The 12961-nt window shown below is 39.1% G+C and overlaps 1 pseudogene; it reads left to right on the top strand.

Annotated features, from left to right (window-relative positions):
- Positions 1-10913: 10913 nt before the first annotated feature.
- LOC126765955 (probable deoxyhypusine synthase) lies at positions 10914-12697 on the top strand (annotated as a pseudogene).
- The last annotated feature ends 264 nt before the right edge of the window (positions 12698-12961 follow it).

Below are 12961 nucleotides of genomic sequence, written 5' to 3' on the forward strand. Positions count from 1 at the left end.
GTTTCAAAGCGATCGGTATCGAAAAGAGAGTGAGCGGCTACTTCTCTTCCCTTTTTGTTGGTATTTGGTGTAGCTGTTAATATGGTGTCTGATGGGGAAGGATGGAGTCAAGTGTAGAAGTTCACGCAAGTTCACTTGGGAGTGGCCAGAAACGATTCTTTTACATATGAGTCAAGCAGCTCACGACTTCCGGTCTTTGACCAAGTATCATCTGGGTAGCCTAAGAACATCCGTTTGAAGGAGAGCTAAAGTTAGAAGGCGAAATATCCCCTACATAGGGTTGTGCGCTGGGCTTTTGATGACGACCACGGCAAACGAAATATTGACTACGATTTAAGGGCATGCACCTGGAATGTTCGGTCCCTTAATTGGGAAAGTGCCGCTGCCCAGCTGGTTGATGTCCACGTGCAAATAAAGGCTGACATCACCGCCCTCCAAGAAATGCGATGGACGGGACAAGGACAAAGACGAGTAAGTCCTTGTGGCATTTATTACAGCGGCCATATAAAGGAGCGCAGGTTTGGTGTGGGATTCGCGGTGGGAGAGAGACTCCGTCGCCGAGTACTGTCATTCATTCCGGTGAGTGAACGTCTAGCCACAATCCGCATCAAAGCGAGGTTCTTCAACATATCGCTGATTTGCGCCCATGCCCCGACGGAAGAGAAGGACGATGTTATCAAACATGCCTTTTCTGAGTGCTTGGAGCGCACCTATTAGTGCTGCCCCCGCGACGATGTCAAAATCGTGCTTCGCGATTTTAACGCCAGGGTAGGCAAAGAAGGTACCTTTGGCACCACGGTCTGTAAATTCAGCCTCCACGACGAAACGTCCCCAAATGGGTTGAGGCTGATCGACTTCGCCGAGGCCCGAAATATGGTTATCTGTAGTATTAGATTACAGCATAAGAAGATTCATCAAGCTGCCTGGCAGTCTCCGGATCGAAAAACTAACAACCAGATCGATCATGTTGTGATAGACGGAAGACACGTCTCCAGTGTTTTAGATGTGCGTGGGCTCCGAGGTCCTAATATCGACTCGGACCACTATCTTGTTGCAGCTTAGATTCGCACCCGCCTCTGTGTAGCAAAAAACGCACGCCAACAAAGACAAGGAAGGTTCGACATCGAGAAGCTGCAATCACAACAGACAGCCGAACGATTTTCTACTCGGCTTGCACTAATGTGCTCTGAGAGCACTCGTCAACAACTTGGTATAAGGGAACTGTGGGACGGCATTTCAAACGGAGGGAAAACAGGCTGTCTACCTTGCAACGTTACGATCGACCACTACACATGCGGGATGGGATAGATACCGAGAGTTTAAAGAGGGATGCGAGACGCATTTGCAGACAGAAAAAGAAAGAGGCCGAAATGCGTGAGTACGAAGAGCTTGATAAGCTGGCCGACAGGGGTAATGCTCGAAAATTTTACGAAAAAATGCGGCGGCTTACAGAAGGTTTCAAGTCCGGAACATACTCTTGTAGAACCCCCAAAAGTGATCTAGTCACCGAAGCCAAGAGCATACTTAAATTATGGAGGGAACACTTCTCCAGCCTGCTGAATGGCACTGAACGCACAACTCCAGGAGAAGGCGAATCCGATTCCCCAATTGATGACGATGGAGCAGACGTTCCATTACCCGACCATGAAGAAGTTCGAATAGCAATTGCCCGCCTGAAGAACAACAAAGCGGCAGGGGCCGATGGATTGCCGGCCGCGCTATTCAAACACGGCGGCGAAGAGCTGATAAGGAGCATGCATCAGCTCCTTTTTAAAATGTGGTCGGACGAAAGCATGCCCAACGAATGGAATTTAAGTGTGCTCTGCCCAATCCATAAAAAGGGAGATTCCACAATCTGGTCCAACTACCGTGGGATAAGCCTCCTTAACATGGCGTATAAGGTTCTATCGTGCGTATTGTGTGAAAGATTAAAGCCCATTGTCAACAAACTGGTTGGACCTTAACAGTGTGGCTTTAGACCTGGCAAATCAACAACCGACCAGATATTCACCTGGCGCCAAATCTTGGAAAAGACCAGTAAAAGGAGAATCGACACACACCACCTCTTCGTCGATTTCAAAGCTGCTTTCGACAGCACGAAAAGGAACTGCCTTTATGCCGCGATTTTTGAATTTGGTATCCCCGCAAAACTAATACGGCTGTGTCAACTGACGCTGAGCAACACCAAAATCTCCGTCAGGATCGAGAAGGACCTCTCCGAGCCGTTCGATTCCAAACGAGGTTTCAGACAGGGCGACTCCCTATCGTGCGATTTCTTCAACCTGCTTCTGGAGAAAATAGTTCGAGCTGCAGAACTAAATAGAGAAGGTACCATCTTTTATAAGAGTGTACAGCTACGCCGATGGTATTGATATCATCGGCCTCAACACCCGCGCCGTTAGTTTTGCTTTCTCCAGACTGGACAAGGAAGCAATGCAAATGGGTCTGGAAGTGAACGAGGGCAAGACGAAATATCTCCTGTCATCAAACAAACAGTAAACACCGCCAACAATGTCACCCTAGAAATACAACGCAGGATAACCCTTGCCAACAGGTGCTACATCGCACTGAGTAGGCAATTGAAAAGCAAAGTCCTCTCTCGACAAACAAAGACCAAACTCTATGAGTCACTCATAATTCCCGTCCTGCTATATGGTGCAGAGGCTTGGACGATGTCAGTAACTGATGAGTCGACGTTGCGAGTTTTGGAGAAAAAAGTTCTGCGAAAGATTTATGGTTCTTTGCCCGTTAGCGACGGCGAATATCGCATTCGATGGAACGATGAGCTGTACGAGATATACGACGACATTGACATAGTTCAGCGAATTAAAAGACAGCGGCTGCGCTGGCTACGTCATGTTGTCCGGATGGACGAAAACACTCCAGCTCTGAAAGTATTGGATGCAGTACCCGCCGGGAGAAGCAGAGGAAGAGGAAGACCTACACTCCGTTGGAAGGACCAGGCGGAGAAGGACCTGGCTACGCTTGGAATATCCAATTGGCGCCACGTAGGGAAAAGAAGAAACGACTGGCGCGCTGTTGTTAACTCGGCTATAATCGCGTAAGCGGTGTCTACGCCAATTGAGAAGAAGAAGAAGATGGGGAATGTGTGTTGTAAAATGGTGAATGCGATGCGTCAGTGCTGTGCCTCTACATTAGGTAGTGTTATCAACATGAAAGAGTACAGAGAGTAAAAGAGTACCAGCTAAAAGCAGTTTCATAAATAACATAAAACACACACATTTAACTTTAAATATAAGACATGCTCCTGTTACACGATAGGCACAACTAATCAACTTAGACTTTGGACCTAAGACATGCTACTATTAAATGAATGACACATTTAATCAACTTAGACTTTAGACCTAAGACTATTACATGATAAGCATATTTAATGAACTTAAACACACTTATTTTTAATACTATATAAACTATAGCTTAGTATGGAACTTTTGTCATTAGAGAATGTAGATTGGCTGAATAAAGAGCGTAACTCATGAGTAAATATTTTTATACTCTCGCAACAAAGTTGCTAAGGAGAGTATTATAGTTTTGTTCACATAACGGTTTTTTGTAAGTCCTAATACTAAAAGAGTCAGATATAGTGTTATATATACCAAAGTGATCAGGGTAACGAGTAGAGTTGAAATCGGGATGTCTGTCTGTCCGTCCGTCCGTGCAAGCTGTAACTTGAGTAAAAATTGAGATATCATGATGAAACTTGGTACACGTATTTCTTGGCTCCATAAGAAGGTTAAGTTCTAAGATGGGCAAAATCGGCCCACTGCCACGCCCACAAAATAGCGAAAACCGAAAACCTATAAAGTGTCATAACTAAGCCATAAATAAAGATATTAAAGTGAAATTTGGCACAAAGGATCGCATTAGGGAGGGGCATATTTGGACGCAATTGTTTTGGAAAAGTGGGCGTGGCCCCGCCCCCTACTAAGTTTTTTGTACATATCTCGGAAACTACTATAGCTATGTCAACCAAACTCTATAGAGTCGTTTCCATATACAGTTCAAAAATGGAAGAAATCGGATAATAACCACGCCCACCTCACATACAAAGGTTATGTTGAAAATAACTAAAAGTCCGACTAACAAAAAATGTCAGAAACACTAAATTTTGCGGAAGAATTGGGAGAAGGAAGCAGCACCCAGGCTTTTTTTAAAATTGAAAATGGGTGTGGCATCGCCCACTTATGGACCAAAACCATATCTCAGGAACTACTCCACCGCGTTCAATGAAATTCGGTATATAATATTTTCTTAACACCCCGATGACATGTAATATGGGTGAAATCGGTTCACAACCACGCCTTCTTCCAATGTAACGCTATTTTGAATTCCATCTGATGCCGTCTCGTATAATATATATATTAGGAACCAATGATGATAGCGCAATAAAACTTTACAAAAATACGGTATTTGAAAAATATGTAAATGACGGATAATGCAATCTCGATTATCTCTTTATCATGCGAGAGTATAAAATGTTCGGTGACACCCGAACTTAGCACTTCCTTGCTTGTTTGAATTAGATTACATTAAGGATGTGGATACGAAAATGGGATTTTGTGGACTAAAAAGATTAAACGCAACAATAGATTTTTTTTTCATTACAATATACAAATAAACAAAAAAATTCAAAGCATTAACTATACGAAAGATAGCAAGGATTATGAAAAGGAAATTAAAGAAATAATCAAACTGAGAACTTACCCTTTACTCTATATATAAAAAACCGACTATAAGGACAGAGACAAATGAACCTATTTGGACGAAACAATACCACTATCCATATGCAGGTAACGATTCGTCAACTCAGAAATAGAAAAATTATTAAAAAGTAATATAATACAAACTAGTAGAAGCCCATACGGAAAAGATGAAAATGGAAGACCAAAAAAAAAAAGATTTGTAATAGACTTCCAGAAATTAAATTCAAAGACAATAGATATATATCCTTTCCCAGACGTAAACATGACAATACAGGCACTTGGTAAAGAAAAATATTTTTCAAAAAAAATATTTCATCAAATAATGATAAAAAAAATGAAGACAGAGAAAAAACAGCATTTTCTAAAAACGGAGCTAAATATAAATTCATTAGAATGCCTCTTGCCGTCCAAGAAACGCGATGGACGGGACAAGGACTGAGGCGAGTAGGTCCTTGCGGCATTTACCGCAGTGGCTATATATAGGAACGCAAGTTTGGTATGGTATTCGTGGTGGGAGAGAGACTCCGTCGCCGAGACTATCATTCACTCCGGTGGATAAAGTCTCGACACAATCCGCATCAAAGTGAGGATCTTTAACATATCGCTAATTTGCACTCACGCCTCGACGGGAGAGAAGGACGATGTGACCAAAGATGCCTTCTATGAGCGTGACTTTAACGACAGGGTGGGCAAAGAAGGTATCTCTGGCGCAACAGTAGGTAAATTCAGCCTCAACGAGAAATCATCCTTCAATGGGTTGAGGCTGATCGACTTCGCCGGGGCCGAAATAAATTATCTGTAGTTCTAAATTCCAGCACAAAAAAATACAACAAAATACCTGCTGCTGTGTCGTAGCCGAGAAAAAACAAATTGCCTACCTCGCAACGTTATGATCGACCACAACCATCGGGAGTTGAAGAGGGAAGCGAGACGCATTTGCAAACAGAAAAAGAAAGAGGCCGAAATGCGTGAGTACGAAGAGCTTGACAAGCTGGGCGACAGGAGTAATGCTCGAAAATTCTACGAAAAGATGCCGCGCCTAACAGAAGGTTTCAAGACCGGAGCACACTCTTGTAGAACGCTCTAAGGTGATCTAGTCACCGAAGCCAAGAGCGTACTTAAATTATGGAGGGAACACTTCTCCAGCCTGCTGAATGGTAGTGAAAGCATAACGCCAGGAGAAGCTAACCTGATTCCTCAATCGATGGTGAACGTCTGCTCCGTTCCATTGCCCGACCATGAAGAAGCTCGAATAGCAATTACACGTCTGAAGAACAACAAAGCGGTCGGGCCGATGGATTGTTGAGCTATTGAAACACGGCGGCGGAGAACAGATAAGAAGCATGAATCAGCTCGTTTGTAAAATATGGTCAGACGAAAGCAGGCACAACGATTGGAATTTAAGTGTGCTCTGCCAAACCACAAAAAGGCAGATTCCACAATGCAACTATCGTGGGATAAGCCTCCTTAACATCGCATATAAGGTTCTATCGAGCGTATTGTGTGAAAGATTAAAGCCCACCGTCAACAAACTGATTAGACCTTATCATTGTGGCTTTAAACCTGGCAAATCAACAACCGACCAGATATTCACCATGCGCCAAATCTTGGAAAAGACCCGTGAAAGGAGAATCGACACATACCACCTCTTCGTCGATTTCAAAGCTGCTTTCGACAGCACGAAAAGGAGCTGCCTTTATGCCGCGATGTCTGAATTTGGTATCCCCGCAAAACTAATACGCTGTGTAAACTGACGTTGAGCAACACCAAAAGCTCCGTCAGGATGGGGAAGGACCTCTCCGAACCGTTCGATACCAAACGAGGTTTCAGACAAGGCGACTCCCTATCGTGCGACTTCTTCAATCTGCTGCTGGAGAAAATAATTCGAGCTGCAGAACTTAATCGAGCAGGTACAATCTTTTATAAGAATGTACAGCTGCTAGCGTATGCCGATGATAATGATATCTCCTGTCAGCGTAGAATAACTCTTGCCAACAGGTGGTACTTCGGACTGAGTAGGCAATTGAGAAGTAAACTCCTCTCTCGACGAACAAAAACCAAACTCTATAAGTCACTCATAATTCCCGTCCTGCTATATGGTGCAAAGGCATGGACGATGACAACAACTGATGAGTCGACGTTGCGAGTTTTCGAGTGAAAGTTCTGCGAAATATTTATGGTCATTTGTGCGTTGGCCACGGAGAATATCGCGTTCGATGGAACGATGAGCTGTACGAGATATACGACAACATTGACATAGTTCAGCGAATTAAAAGACAGCGGCTACGCTGGCTGGGTCATGTTGTCCGAATGGACGAAAACACTCCAGCTCTGAAAGTATTCGACGCAGTACCCGCCAGGGGAAGCAGAGGAAGACCTCTTCTCCGTTGGAGAGATCTGGCTATGCTTGAAATATCCAATCAGCGCCACGTAGCGAAGAATAATTAAACCGCTTACTATACATTTACAAGGAGATAATGGAGCCACATGGATGCAGCTGTAGGAATAATTAAACTAACTGATCACTATTCACTAATATTTTCTATCTCAGACAAAAATCCAAATGTAAACCTAAAAAGGTGGAAAAAATTTATACAGGAATCCGGAGCAAAAATAATATATAAACCAGGAAATCAAAAGGTAGTAGCAGACGTACTATCAAGACAGAAAATTAACACTTCTACATTAGAATCAATGCATTCAACACATAGTTCACCAAATGAAAATTACAAATACATATGCCAAAGATTCAATTAATTCATTTAAAAATAAAATTCTATTAACAAAGACGAAACAAAATAAAAACGAAACACAAACAATTTTTCGAAAATACCATATAAAGTTAAAAACTACCGCACAAAAACTTTAAAGGAGATTCTAGCACCAAGTTACAATAATGCAATTAAAATAGATAAACAAGGACTTTTTAAAATAAAAACACTACTGACTAAACATTTTTTGAGTTACATACTTTTTATAGCACAAAATTTAACAGTAGACGTAACAGACAAAAATAAACAAATAGAGTTTATAACAAACATACATAATAGAGCACTTGTGAAAAAAAATTTAATAGAATAAAACAACTACCGGATATGTCAAAGCAAATTAGACATTTTGCGAAAAACTGTACAATTTGCTATGAATCAAAGTACGACCCACAAAACAACTGATAGGGAGAGCACTAGCAACAAATTTACCAGGAGAATCTATAAGTATGGATGTATTTCACATAGGAAATAAAACGTATATAACTAGTGTATGTAGATACTCGAGCACTTATCAATAAGAGATGAATGAGATGATCAATATCTGACAAAATAAACACTGTAGACCAGTGGATCCCAAACTTATTTTGTCTACCGCCCACTTTGAGAATAAACATTTTTTTAGCGCCCCCATTTTTTCACCTATTTAAAAAACCACTATAACTTCAAATTAATTATTGTGACCTACATATATATGTATATTAACAGAGAATTCTAAACGAAACTTTTACTATAACCAGCAACTTGAAACCTGAGCGCAATATGTAACATACAACGGCGCTTAGGTCTCAAGTTAACTTTTACGGGCTCCACCTGCCAATAAGAATGATTATTGAAACACAACTTTATAGTTTTTTAAAACAGAGAATCTTTTATTAAAAATAAAACTAAAATAATCGATCCATATATAAAAACTAATGTGAAGGATGAATCTGATGCTGTTTAATAAGTTATTATCAGGTTCCAATTTACTCAAGAACAGTCGCAAGTCGCCACGTTCGGTAACAAGCAAACGATTTCTATTTTTAATAAGCAGTGTTGTCACAGCACTAAATCCACGTTCACACAAATATGACGATGGGAATTCTATCAAGAATCGTTGAACGATTGACCACAATGCAGGGTACAATTGCGAGATCGGTTTTTGTAGCCAAAATTCTTGGTAACCATTTTTGAACTTGATTTTTATTTCCTCGTTTGTTGTCAATTCTCTAAGTTCTTCTTCCAGCTGAGGTGACATTGCTGTGTTTACATTTGAAAACGGATCCAACACCCAGTCTGGTATTTCCAAGTTCAAAATGTCCTGGTATCGTTCGGTGAAGTCAATGTGGAGGTTTTCCAAATGTTGGCACTAGGCAAACAATTCGACGTTACTGCATGATACTGATAAATTCGGAAAATTCTGAAGCTCACGTGTGCCCAGATTCTTTTTGTGTAGAAGCAGTTTGGCTGCGAAAGCAGCAACGACGCTTTTTGTTTTAATTATATTTAGTTTATCGCCTTGCAGTTGGAGATTCATGTCGTTGAACAATTTATACAGGTCTGTCATGTAAGCTATATCATTCTTTGATGTTATGAGCTTGTCTTGAAATTCTGTATCTTTAGTTTCCAAGAACTCTATAACAGAGTCAAACAGGTTGTAGAATCGAGTCAGACAATTGCTTCTTGATAGCCAACGAAATTCAGTATGAAACAACAAACGATCAAATCATTCATTCAAAGAGCTGTTGCGGATTTTATTGACTGCTTTGATGACATATTGCAGTGATTGAAATAGTTTTTCCCTTAAGTTTCTAGCAACTAAATGTTGTCTATGAATAACGCAATGTACACCAAGGACATCTGGAATTTTATTTTTTAAGTGCGCTATTAAGCCTTTATGGCACCCTATCTTAGCCGGAGCGCCATCCGTAGCAATTGAAATAATATTTTTCAAAGGAATCTCTTTCTCATCGCAAAACTTTTCCAATATATTGAATATGGTTTCGCCTTTTGCATCTGTCTCTAAATTTCTAGCAAATAATAGTTCTTCAAATATTTTCTCATCTTTAATAAACCTCACGTAAGACAGCAACAATGCTTCATTAGTTGGTAAAGTGGAGTCATCGACCTGAATTGAGAATTGACTTGTCCTCAGGTGATCGCACAATGATTCTTCAATGTTTTCAGCCATTTCATCAATTCGTCTTTGCACAGAATTATTACTCAAAAGAATTTTTTGGATAATATCTGCGGCCGGTTTATGAAGCACGGTAGTTATTGCTTCCTTTATTGCTGGCAGTATTAACTCTTCTCCGATGTTATGTGGTTTGCCTTTTTGAGAAATTAACAAGGAGATATTGCACGAAGCTCGAAGTCCGTCGTCATCTTGCTTAGCAGCCGCCGAAAATAGTTTTGCTACACTTGGCTGAGTATTATGCTTCTCCTCTAGGTCTTGAAAATATGATACATTCTTGTCTCTCTTATCTGGATGCATTTTATTCATATGATCTTGCAGTCTTGAAGGCTTCATTGCTTCATTCGAAAATGTTTTTAGATATAGAAGACACAAAGGCGAGGATGGGTTTGTGGGATTTTCGATGAATCCGAATTTAATGTATTCCGCACAGTATTGCCGTCTCTTCTTTTTTATTTCCGACATTGTTTTGCTTTGAGAAATACGTTTAACTTCGCGAGTAGTGTTAAGGAGGCGTAAGTAATGCTCATCTATTGCGCGCAAAACCACAAATGAATATAAAATAAATATTACATTGTTTATATAGGAATGCTTAAGCACAATTATTATATAGTAGTCCAAAAATATGAATTCTTATTTTTCCTAGAAATACATTTGTAAGAAAGGGATCTTTCTCCTTTTCGTATTATCTTATTTTTACCAGAAACACATTTGTAAAAAAGGATCTTTTTCCTTTTTTATTATCTTATTTTTCCCAGAAATACATTTGTAAAAAAAGAATATTTCTCCTTTTCGTATTATCTTATTTTTTCCAGAAATACATTTGTAGGAAAGGATAAAGATCATTTTTTTATTTTCCACATGAAAGATTTAAGGAGTTCAAAAGCTCAAAACGTGCGCTATATTCAATAAAATAGGACAGATATATGAACTACGCGGAAAGAAATATAGAACCGAGTTTGAGCAATCTTTTAATTCATATTAGTTGATGTTCACAAGTTGTTGTTGAGAGTCGAGAGCTCATGTAGTCGTTGTCTAATTGCCCTCCTAGCTAAATAAAATTACAAATAACCCCCCAGGCCTCTACACAACGCCCCCATATTCTTTCTGGGTCTCTTACCGCCCCCCTTGATGCCTGCAGCGCCCGCAAGGGGGCGTTATCGACCACTTTGAGAAACACTGCTGTAGACGAACTAGACGAAATTTCACACTCGCATACCCATATTGTAAAAACTTACAAACAGACAATGAGAGTATATTTACATCAAAACTTGTTGTCACTTTATCAACGACTACAAATGTACAGAATCGAACACCAATAGCTCATTTAACATCGAACGGTATAGTCGAACGGTTACATAGCGCACTTAAAGAAATAGCAGCAACTGTAGCTAAACAAAATAATACAGATCCAACTACGGAAATATTCAACGCAGCCTACGATTATAATAGGACAATACCTTCCGTGACTAAATAGAAAGCTATAGACGTACTTTTTAACAGAAAAAAATATCCTGAATTAAAACAAGTAATTTAAAAAAATAGAAACAAGGTATTGAGATATCATAATAAAAAATAATTCAAAAAAGTTATGAACTTAAACAAATAATATACGCACCACAGTATATACAGTAGATAACCTTTTCGTGGTAGCTTTCTGAGGGGTGAATAGCGGCCATCTTGGATTTTCAGAGGTAGCAACGCAGTGCTGTATATATTGAGGCAGAAAATACTTAGCAAATTTATTTTATTAAATAATAAAAGCTATAAATATTTTTGCTTAATATAAAAGGAAATTATTTATTAATGTTATATATTTACAAATAGGTGATTTAAATGCCATAGTGTGCAATATTTCGTCCATAAAAATATCATTTACTGATATTCAGATATTCTTTTTGTAATGAGTTCTTAATAGCAAAATTCAGCCCTGTTTTTAGATTTCTCGGTGGTGAGTTTTCTTCTGAATGTATTTGTTTACATTTGACCGACAGAAAACATAAAAGGTGCAGCAGCTTTTCATATTCGAACAATCAAATTAAATCAAAACAAAGTTTAGTTTGTATAAAGTTACTAAATTTTTTATTTAAAGTTTAATAATTGGAGTGAACATAAGTTTTATATAATAGAAAATGTCCGTTGAACCAAATATCGCCAAAGAAGCGGTACTTAAACGAAGTGAAAATATACCGGAAAACACACTAATCTTGGGTTGGCAATTAGAGAAATCAATCTAATGGTAATGTAACCATTTTTTTATGGAACGGTTTATGTATTTTAAAATATTCTTAGCTTGATTGTAGGCAGCTTCCGTTGAAACCTGAAGAAACCGATTTGCATGAAACGGATGAATTCATTATACGAAAACATAGCTGTACAATATCCCTTGGATTCACATCTAATCTAGTGTCGTCGGGATTACGGGAGACATTACGATTCCTCGTTGAACACCAAATGGTGGATTGTGTAGAAACGACATGCCGCTACTTGATGAAATGGTTGAGGAGCAAAAAACGAAAGGCTTGATTTGGTCTCCTTCTTGTATTATACAATGACTTGGGGAAAGGATAAACGACACCAGCTCAATATACTACTGGCCTGCGAAACATAAAATACCTGTGTTTTGCCCTGCCACTAAATGGGGAATGATTATAATTGGTGGCGGTATTATAAAGCATCACATATGCCATGCGAATTTGAAGAGAAATGGAGCCGATTATTCCGTTTTTATTAACACAGCTTCGGAATTCGATGGCAGTGACAGTGGTGCTCGACCAGATGAGGCTATTTCTTGGGGTAAAATAAAGAAAGAAGCTTCACCAGTTAAGGTATATGCAGAAGCTAGTTTAGTAGTGCCATTGATTGTTGGTGAGACATTTGTCTTTTAACATTTCAATGCAAAAAAAGGAAACGAACCATGATAATAAATAATTGTGAAAAATGCAAATTTGTGGACTTTAATTTGTAATAGTAAACGAACTTTTTAATAAAGCTTAGTCAATAACGACTTACGATCTTCGTCACCAGAAGATCTATGTATAGTAAATTTATATTCGATCAAGGACTGTTAACTCGTTTCAGATTTAATTTATTGTCATATGTTTTTCTTCTTACTTTTTATTCCAACGAAATTAAACAAATTTAATTAACATTATAAATATTGTCAATTTGTATACATATGTATGTCAAAAGACAAATTACTACCCAGGATTGTATCCTACTGCATGCAAAAATTTAGAAATACTTGAAGCGTGTTTAAAAATTGCACAGAAAAAACAACTGATTTAACATTA

Source organism: Bactrocera neohumeralis, unplaced genomic scaffold (genome assembly GCF_024586455.1).
Source record: "Bactrocera neohumeralis isolate Rockhampton unplaced genomic scaffold, APGP_CSIRO_Bneo_wtdbg2-racon-allhic-juicebox.fasta_v2 cluster11, whole genome shotgun sequence".
NCBI lineage: Eukaryota > Metazoa > Arthropoda > Insecta > Diptera > Tephritidae > Bactrocera > Bactrocera neohumeralis.